This window comes from Rhinopithecus bieti, unplaced genomic scaffold, assembly GCF_001698545.2.
Source record: "Rhinopithecus bieti isolate Rb0 unplaced genomic scaffold, ASM169854v2 scaffold_33140, whole genome shotgun sequence".
Taxonomy (NCBI): domain Eukaryota; kingdom Metazoa; phylum Chordata; class Mammalia; order Primates; family Cercopithecidae; genus Rhinopithecus; species Rhinopithecus bieti.
This window is the reverse complement of record NW_016814072.1, coordinates 322,495-332,438: the sequence shown is the minus strand read 5'-3', so window position 1 is coordinate 332,438 and position 9,944 is coordinate 322,495. Positions and strand designations below refer to the sequence as shown.

Sequence of the window (9,944 nt, the reverse complement as noted above, 5' to 3'; positions counted from 1 at the left end):
AGCAGTTTAGGTTGCCTGGGTGCATTTGAAAAGTCACGACATACCATAGAAATAAAACAGCTTCGTTTTGTTTAGTAAGCGCTTACTAAATGTCTGCTCAGCAAAGGTATAAGGCAATGGAAGTATGAGAATCCATTTGTAATTACAGTAAAGTGACCAGACTGCCAATTTCCACAAAAATTAAGGAACGGCCGGGGGTGGTGGCTCATGCCTCTGATCCTAACACTGAGGCAGACAGATCGCTTGAATCCAGGAGTTCAAGACCAGCCCGAGCAATATGTGAAACCCTGTCTCTACAAAAAATACAAAAAATTAGCTGGAATGATGGTGCGTACCTGCAGTCTCAGCTACTCAGGAGACTGAGGCAGGAGCGCTGGAGCCCAGGAGACAGAGTTTGCAGTGAGCTGAGATCACACCACTGCACTCCAGCCTGGGCAACAGAGTGAGACCCTATCTCAGAAACAACAAAAATAAAACAGAAACAGAAAAGAGAAAGAAAGGAGTTTCATATATAACAGTTTGGTGTTAGTGTCTCCATTTTCATAACTTTTATGTGAATTAATCATTTTCCATACAATTACTCTGTGAAGAAGTTCATGTACTATAACTCCCATTTTACGAAAGAAGAGACAGAGATTTAAATTTAAAAGTGTCCTATGGTTAATCACTTTCTTCAGGATGAAGACCACAGCCAAGTATCCTGTCTTTTTGTTCAATGCTTTAACTTTATTCAATGGTAATAGTTTATGAAATGAAAGAGATGAAAATATCTTATCACTCATCAAGTGGATGAGGATGATGTTTAAGAAAATGTAATAGACCATCACTGAAATACAAAACTCTTTCTGTCAGTATCTTTATTCTCTAAACACTGGCTAATATTGCAGAGCCTGGAGGCAAGTTTATGTCTTTCTTTTAAAGATGCTTATCAAAGTATAAAGCATTATTTGAAACCAACTGAAAGGAGTTTTTTTCTGAAGACAGTGTCTGGCTAGTCTTGAAAAACAGACAAGACATTTTCTGAGAATCCCACTGGGAAAGACAGAATCTTTATAGAGGCAGAAAAATAAAGGTCTGTAGACAACCAGAGCTGACATGAATGGAACAGTTCAGAAAAGATACGCAGCGCCCAGACGGGAGGCCGCGTTCCTAGAAAGCTAGACTATCAAACAGCTGGAAGGTGGAAAATAAACCCTTAGACATCTCATGCCTGTATCAGGGAGTCTGTCAGGGAGGGTGGTGCCCTAAGATGTCGTGGGCACAGGTGCTATCAAATATTTTGAAGTAGCCGGATGTGGTGGCTCACACCTTTAATCCCAACACTTTGGGAGGCTGAGGTGGAAGGATTGCTTGAGCCTAGGAGTTTGAGACCAGCCTGGGCAACACAGTATGACCTTGTCTCTACAAAACAATTTAAAAGCTAGCCAGGCACGGTGGCATCCACCCATAGTCCCAGCCACTTGGGAAGCTGAAGCTGGAGGATTGCTTGAGCCCTGGAGGTTGAGGTTGCAGTGAGCTGCGATTGCACCATCGAACTCCAGCCATGGCAACACAGTAAGACCATGTCGCAGAAAGAAAAAAAAGAAAAGAGAAAGAAAAAAGGAAAAAAAAAAAAAAAAAAAAACCAAACAAACAAAAACACGATACTCCAGAGTTTACCTAAAATGCTCCCAAGGCTCCCTGACTCAGACCAACACCAGTTCAGAAGGCCTCCAGCTTGTCCTGAACTGCTCCAGTAATCATTCAGAGCATGGGATTACAAGGATTCTTCTGAGCAGCTGTTATGCCCCAAGGATGCTGCCAGGGCTGTCCTGTAGCCTCTGAATGGGAGTAATAGTGACACCCCAAGACCTGGAGAGAGGCCGCTCCGGTGGGGTTCCACTTGGGCACCACGCGTGGTGTAGTCTGGGGTACATTATTTCTTTAAGCCATGTGAACTCCAGCTGCCAACCTACAAGGAGGATGATGCAACTATCTACTTCATGGATTATTCTGAGGACAAAAGGAGCCAACCCACGTACAATGCACGACTCTTCACCCAGGACTAAGAAGCGTTCACTGTAGTGGCTTCTGTTTTTGATGCTGTATCAGTAAGTCATCAGTTTAATGCAACGAGGTAAGTATTACATCACCCTCAGTCCAGGGAAAACTAAGTGTCTGATCCACGGATGTACATCTGCAGGAGGGTAGCAGGGAAGAACGGGGCCAGCTGGATCCCTAGTAGTTTCTGAGATCTAAAGACGGTTTCTAGAGTAGCTCTTGAGGACGTCCAGCCATCATACCGTAGGAACTCATAGGAAAGGCTTTGAGAAGGATTAAATGCATCTGTGTTTGAATTCTGTGTATCCCTCCTCCTCAGCAACATCTGATCCCTCTGTCTGAGATTCCTGAGAAGGAACCCGGGCAGTTGTTTCTTGGTTTGGGGCAGAGGAAGAAGTGATACATATGGTGTCGAGATGCTGGCACTGGATCTCACCCTTCCTCTGTACAACTGTCCTTCATGTGATAGGACCACATTTGTCACCATCATAGCTTCATCCCAGGGCCAGTCTCCACCTCATCCAGAGGCAGTTAATAAATGCTCCTTTAATAGATGTCAAACAAGTTTTCATTATCTGTAAGAACCATTTCTAAAACTAGGTCTTATTGTCCCCTGACTATGGTCAAAAAAATGGTTAGAATTATAGGTAGATATTCACGAAACATTGACATCTCTATAGTGAAATTATCATCAGCTCTATTTTATATTAGGTTGCCAATTTCTGCAGACTAGCCATCAGGTTTATTCATCTTGGTTTTTTTTTTTTTTTTTTTTTTTTTTTTTTTTGAGACGGAGTCTTGCTGTGTCGCCTGGGCTGGAGTGCAGTGGCCGGTTCTCAGCTCACTGCAAGCTCCGCCTCCCGGGTTTATGCCATTCTCCTGCCTCAGCCTCCGAGTAGCTGGGACTACAGGCGCCCGCCACCTTGCCCGGCTCGTTTTTTGTATTTTTTAGTAGAGACGGGGTTTCACCGTGTTAGCCAGGATGGTCTCGATCTCCTGACCTCGTGATCTGCGCGTCTCGGCCTCCCAAAGTGCTGGGATTACAGGCTTGAGCCACCGCGCCTGGCCTATTCATCTTTGTTTCAGTAAATGTGCGTATTACACAGCTCTTTTTCATTTGCACCCTTAGGAAACATTCTTGTTATTGGATTAAACTTAAAATTACAAAGATTAGGTAAAAATTTAAAAATTACTAAAAAATATCATGATTTATAGTCTTTGAAGAAAATGAAGATCAAAAGCTTAAGAGACCTCAATGAAGCTGTACAGAATCACAAAACAATTAGCATATTTAGTCAACAGTTTTCAGCGATAGGTACTAAATCGGTTGAATTAATGACGTCATTTAGTATTAAACACATTTTAACTTTTTTATTCTAACTAATAAAACTTTGAGCTAAATCTGTCTTAAATATCTGTTATATTGAACTGAAAATTGCCCATGATATGGACATAAAATGTCTTACATATATTCGTCTTATAAAGGTTTTGTATACTTAAGAAAATTGTATTCTATACATATATAATTGAATCTTTGTGAGTTATTCTAACATCAGTTATACATCTGTAAAACTGATTTTTAAACTTGTTCAAATTAATAATTTCCAATTGTTTTTTAAATCTCTAAAAAATGTATTAAGTCTGCTGATAAGTGTTAATAGCTATGTAAATAGACTGACCTGTTGAGTAATATTAAACCATTTGTTTAAGTTTTTCCTCTCTGAGGGATTTGAAAACTACACCAACTTAACTGTGACTTCCTTCTCAGAAGAACAAAATGTAAATAAACAATTCCCTCCTCCTTCCTCCAGTACATAAAATACATACAGGTTTTTTAAAAAACCGAACTACTTTCTGAATGTTCAAGTCGTTTTTTGAGATTGTTTAGTTGTTGAATTGTGATTTTTAGTTAAAAATAAACTAGTCACTTCATTAGTTAGCTGCTTGTCAAAGGCAGGCAGAAGTTTCCAGCAGGAGCCTATTTTACAGAGGATGACAATCAGCAAAAGCAAGTTTACAAATTACAGGCTGAGGACAATGGGGCAGAGATAAGCTACTCTGTTAAAAGCAGGAAAACACAGAGGCCCCACTCTGCTTGCTTCTCAGGACTTCCCCATGGAAGTTCCTGCTTGCCAGCTGACTATTTCCCTCGAAGCATGGGTGCTGTTGCCAACAACACAGCAGTGGCTGGACTTGCTACTGATGCTCTCTTAGAGCATCCTGGTTGGTTCAGTGTATATGGTGGACCCCATATCTTTAAAAGTTACGGGACTCAAGGGTGTTTAAATCCGTGCCACAGAATTCCACCATGCCAGCTACTCTCATCAATACGTGTCAACAACAGCATGGTGCTGCCTTTTCTCTCCCCAGTTTGTATAGATTACAGTGTGGCCTCAGTTTTTTTCTTGTATTCCTGATATGCCTAAATACTTTCTGGAAAACTCATACTTATTTTTAAAGGTATTTATGTTCGTGTGCGTTTGTATCTCTAGCTCTCTTATATTGTAAAGCACTCATATCTAGAGCTAGAGTTAACGTGAAACTGTCTGATATTTTTCACTTTGTTTTAAAACTACATGGGTAGGAATGTCTTCAAACTTAGCTTCATAGAAAATAGCATTTCTGCATTTCCTGGGTTTGATCCAACTGTGTTAAATTGAAAATCGGAGCCACACAACTTGTCAAGTCCTTCAGTGCTCACCATTGGGACTAGTGGTTTGCAATTACCCAGGGAAAAATCCCCCTCTAAAAGAACTCAGTCTCACCCTGACCAAATAAGGCATTCATAATGCAACATTTCTATAATACTTATGTTCACACTGAAATAAATCTTTCCTTTGAGAGCCGTCTTACATACACACTCATTTGTTATTTGCTAATATTATTTGTATTTTTTAACTGTCAAGCTAAGTAATTTAGTGCTCTTTTCTTCCCCCAACAAAATAATACACTCACAAGACACACATATATGCACAAGTCTCACATGTCATTGAACATTTCTCTACCTTCTTTGACAATTTGCCAACCCTGTTTCAGCCACAGGGAGTTAATGGAAGCACTAAGTTACCAACCCAACTATTTCTAGTATTTGTTGAGGGCGACACTTCCTCGGAGAAAGGAAATACTCTCAAGTCAAGGGCTTGGTTCGGGTCCCTGCTTCACCTGTTCACACTTCAGTTCTCTGTGCCTCAGTTTACTTACACAAGATATGGCACCTACCTCCTAGATTTCTTGTAAGGATAGAATCAGTTAATATATTCAAAACAATTAAACAATGCCTGGCATATAGTAATTGCTGTATTTGTGTTGGTTTTTCATCCCCCCATTAAAAAAAAAAAAAAAAAAACTCACCATCTCACAATTATTCAGAATGGTTTAAAAATTAGATTAAAATCACATCACTTGAACACTTTTATGTCACATATTTGTTTCATGTGCTTGTGACTGATGGTGTCTTTCTGACATCTGTGCATGGTTTCAATCATTTTTATTAGTTTAATAGTGCTCTGTAGTAATTTCTCGACACTTCTCAAACCTAAGTGATTCTCTGGGAATTTTCGTCTAGCTTGTAACTCCCAGACAGAAGAGTCACACAGATAATTTCGGGAGCCCTCAAAACCATTCATTCTCTTGGTTTAAGCTGGGCAAAAGAAACTCAGGATCCAGTTCTGAGATGACACGATTTTCTAGAATGATGTATTTGTCCACTTGGGTCAGAGCCATTTCTGCATCATTTCACCCCACTTTAAACATTATTTCTTCTAAATGCGATGCATCGCAAATCCTCCAAGCTGCATGCTAGTGACTCAGAGAAGTGAGAGGGCAGATAATGCCCGTTAGATGAAGTATAATGGTGACATTAGTCTAATAAGAATACATTGTGCTTCTAGTGTCTTCAAAATGCTTCAATGGCATTATTATAATTTTGTCAGCATGTATGCTAATGGACTGAGATCATTAAAGTGCTGCAAATATGTACATTTTGTGTAAGTATCTTGTGCCTTTCAGTGTGTTTCTTCATTCAGCATGGATATGCAGGCTGAGCCTGGCCCGGCCACTTGACATACAAACAAAGCAAGATTAGTCCAAGAGAGAGAAAAAAGGAAGAGCCGGTGCAACATGACACGAGCCGCGGGCGCAGGAACAGAAACGCTGCCCTGGGGCTGTGGGCTGCGTGAGCTGACAGCACATTACTGGGGTTGGATTTGCCGGGGTCGGGGGTGGGTGAGGGTAGGGGAGGCTTCTAAAGGCAGAGTGCGCAGCTGCCCTGAGGGAGGCTGAAGAGGCCTGGCACCCTCAGGGCTCTGTGCAATTCATTGATAGGCTCAAACCCAAGGCCAGCCTAAGGAAGACAACCCACACCAAGACTAGAGGGGCGGGATGTGGCTGACTGAGGGCCATCAAGGACTGGGTTTGATCTTGAGGACGGGCAGCATTTGCAGGATTGTATGCAAAGATGCAGTGTAACCTGACTGATGTTTTAGAAAAGTGCAACAAAGATTAAAATAACTGAAATGCTGCAGCAATAGCAACTTAATGGGTGTTGAGGAACTGGGGCACTGACTGCTTCATGCACACAAGAAGCAATGGGACCATTAGGAGACCAGGAGAGGCTGGTCAGGCGCTGTCCTGAGTGCTTTGCCTGACACACCTCCCTTAAATATTCATAGGTGTATGAGAAAGAGGCTCTAAAACCCTCCTGTTTTACAGATAAGGAAACTGATGCACAGCAGCAAGGCTGGGTGATTCACGCAAGGTCACAGCAAGGGTGAGCCGCAGACTCTGTCTGTAGCCTCTTCCCCCATGTGTCTAATGACAAATCCAGAGCTTTCAAAGAACCTAACAAAACCTGCTTTGGAAGAAGAGGAAGGAAAGTGGGAAGAGGCTTTTTCTCTGGGAAAGAGGAGAGGACAAAGGTCATTCAAGTTCAATGGCCCAGCACAGTGGCTCACACCCATAATCCTAGGGCTTTGGGAGGCCAAGATGGGACCAGGAGTTTGAGACTAGCTTTAGGGAGACCCCGTCTCTCCAAAAAGTTTTAACATTAAAAAACAATACCCTGACTATTCCACAGGGCCAAACGCCCTGGGCTTGTCATGACAGGCAAGGCAAAGGGTTGTTCTTGTTTACTCAGCCAGACTCAGGTCGGTGTGGCAAGTGCACACAATACAATCCTGTTCCGTTAATTATGAGGAACCATAGATTTGATTCTAAACTTCCTTTTTTGACTAGAACAAAGAAGAAATAAGTGTAATTGTAAGAGTTAAAGAGTTCAAAACAAACCTGTTGCTCAGTAGAGTCACTAACTTTTCTTGGCTCTAAGACCTGTGAGTAGCATCTCAACAGGCCTCCAACAGCGGATGTGGGAAAACAGCACAGCGCCCCCAAACACCCCCATGGGTGACATCAGAGCAGATTGCATGAGACACCTCGGTCTTCCTGTTTATTACATTATACCACACACACACACATATATACATACAAATTTTATAGTATACATATATACATATATACATATATATGAAAGCCACAAAGACACTGATAAAGTATATCATTATGCATCATAAAAATTAGAACTTTGCCAATATTTTGAGGTCTTTAGTTTTCCCTTCCCTGATAGCATGCCCCTTTATACTTGCTAAAATTTTGTGCTTATTACTTGCTTGACTTATAAAATATTTTTTATCTATTTCACAGGCATTTTTTAACAATGTATTATCTACTTTTATAAGTTTTGAACTTCATATAAATGAAATTGGTTTATTTGCACTCCTTTGTTAATTCTTTTTTCAACATTAAGATCTTCATATTTACCTATGTTGCTGACTGTGGTAGTTCATTCATTGTCACTGCTGTGTGGTATTTTGGTGTTTTAATAGAGCACATTTTATTTTCCATTCTCCTGTCAATGAACAATAGCCTGTTTCTTGTGCATCAATGTAGGCAAAGAAATAAAATCATGCATAATTTGGTTAAAAAATGCAAAATAATATGGCTCAAATGTACAGCTTTCTGATCGTCTGTATTCAGAGTATGGTTTAGAATATCTGGAGGGATAGAATTACCCCATATCTTCCCAGAATTCTCAATGCATCTGCCTTTTAATAACAACCAGCAGAGAACTAGTGATTATATTATCTGGCAATATTAGCATGCACAAATTCTCTTCTGCTAATAAGAACTCTATTTACTTTTATGTTAATCAAAACAGAAGGCAAGATTTATGCTTCCCTACGAAAATGAAGAAACTGACTAGAACATTGCCTAACTGGAAGACTATTTAATGTTCCAGTGGAGAACCACTGCAAACAAACAAGCAAACAAAAATGGGTGGTCATGGCCCCAACAGTCAAGCTAGGAGGTGTATCTATAATAATCTTCAGATGGAGATGTTTCAAAATAGGTGTTGCCAATTCGCTCCAGCTTTCCTAAAAATGAGAACAAGATCCCTGAATCATGCACTCAGAAAATGTTTAATTGTTGGCAATATACTTGCCTCGTAGGGCCCTCCAAGATGAACCAGACACAAAACTTATTATTTTGTTAACTAAATGTGGGACTTGTTAAAGGCATCGTTGAAGAAAAGTGTTGGAGGTGATTTGCCAGAACTAATTTTGATGATGCAGAGTAAATGGTACTGAGTCACTCTTTCATACTCACTAGATAGCAAGATGTAACTTTCCATTGAGATCGTTTCCAGTTGAAACTGTGTTACTGGAAATACAGGAGGGGAAATGACTGAGAAAAATAAATGCTAAAAACACCAACATTGGAGAGGTTGTGTTGTGGAAGACGTGGCTCAGGAAATGCCTGTGCAGAGAAGAAAAGGGTGGAGGTGGAGCCCACCCAGAGGAACATGGCAGAGAAAACACCATTCTGGGAGTGATAATCATGTGTAGAAAGAACAGTTAACATGAAAGAGGTTCATTAGGAGCAACAGCCGAATAATGGAAAAGATTGTAAGTTATGTTACAATAGGAAGTGATGAAGAAGTTAACTGAGTGTAGCAACCAACATAAAAGCCCATGGGAATTCTGGAATGGCAGAGTTGCATAATGAAATGGAGTTTTAGGTCAGGCAGGGTGCCTCACGCCTGTAATCCCAGCACTTTGGGAGGCCGAGGCATGTGGATCTCTTGAGGTCAGGAGTTTGAGACCAGCCTGTCCAACATGGTGAAACTCTGTCTCTACTAAAAATACAAAAATTAGCTGGACATGGTGGTGCACGCCTATAGTTCTAGCTACTCGGGAGGCTGAGGAAGGAGAATGATTTGAGGTGGAGGGAGGTGGAGGTGGCAGTGAACTGAGATCACATCACTGCACTCCAGCCTGGGTGACAGAGTGAGACTCCATGTCAAAAAAAATTTTTTTAAGTATTATTAATTATATTAATAATTATTCATCTTTAATAAATAATAATTTCATAATAATGAGATGGAGTTTTAGAAAAATCTAATTTAACAATAATTCATAGGATGGAGCTAAATATACAGGAATATAAGACAAAAAACAACTACAAATCAATGCTGTAATTCACGCACAGGGATCAAAGGAAGAAGTGGGGGGTTTGAGTTCATTACAAAGTTTCAAGAATTTTCTTAGACTCAAGCAAAAGTGTTTTATCAGACTGAAAAACTAAAGAATTTTCAGTTTTAATGTTAATGAAGGACTTACTAATTTTCTATTGATTTCTTAGAGTTATATGATAGTTTCAGAGAAAATAATGTTTTTTATTGTACCTTCTATAGAAATGTTAAGATGCTTTTTGATTATCCATAAAAGTTACCAAAATTAGACATTAAAACTCTCCAGCAGGTCTTCTGGTTCTTTTCCTAAGTGCACAGCCCTTCTTTGCTTCCAGTGAAAAATATTCCATGGTATAGTTATTTTTACATTTGGAACGTC

At 40.2% G+C, this 9,944-nt stretch overlaps 1 long non-coding RNA gene across 1 annotated transcript; it reads left to right on the top strand.

Moving 5' to 3' along the window:
- Positions 1–1,827: 1,827 nt before the first annotated feature.
- LOC108513725 (uncharacterized) lies at positions 1,828–2,594 on the top strand. The gene is made up of 2 exons (XR_001881006.1): positions 1,828–2,116; positions 2,360–2,594. It is a non-coding gene; the product is annotated as an uncharacterized LOC108513725 (long non-coding RNA).
- Positions 2,595–9,944: the final 7,350 nt, after the last annotated feature.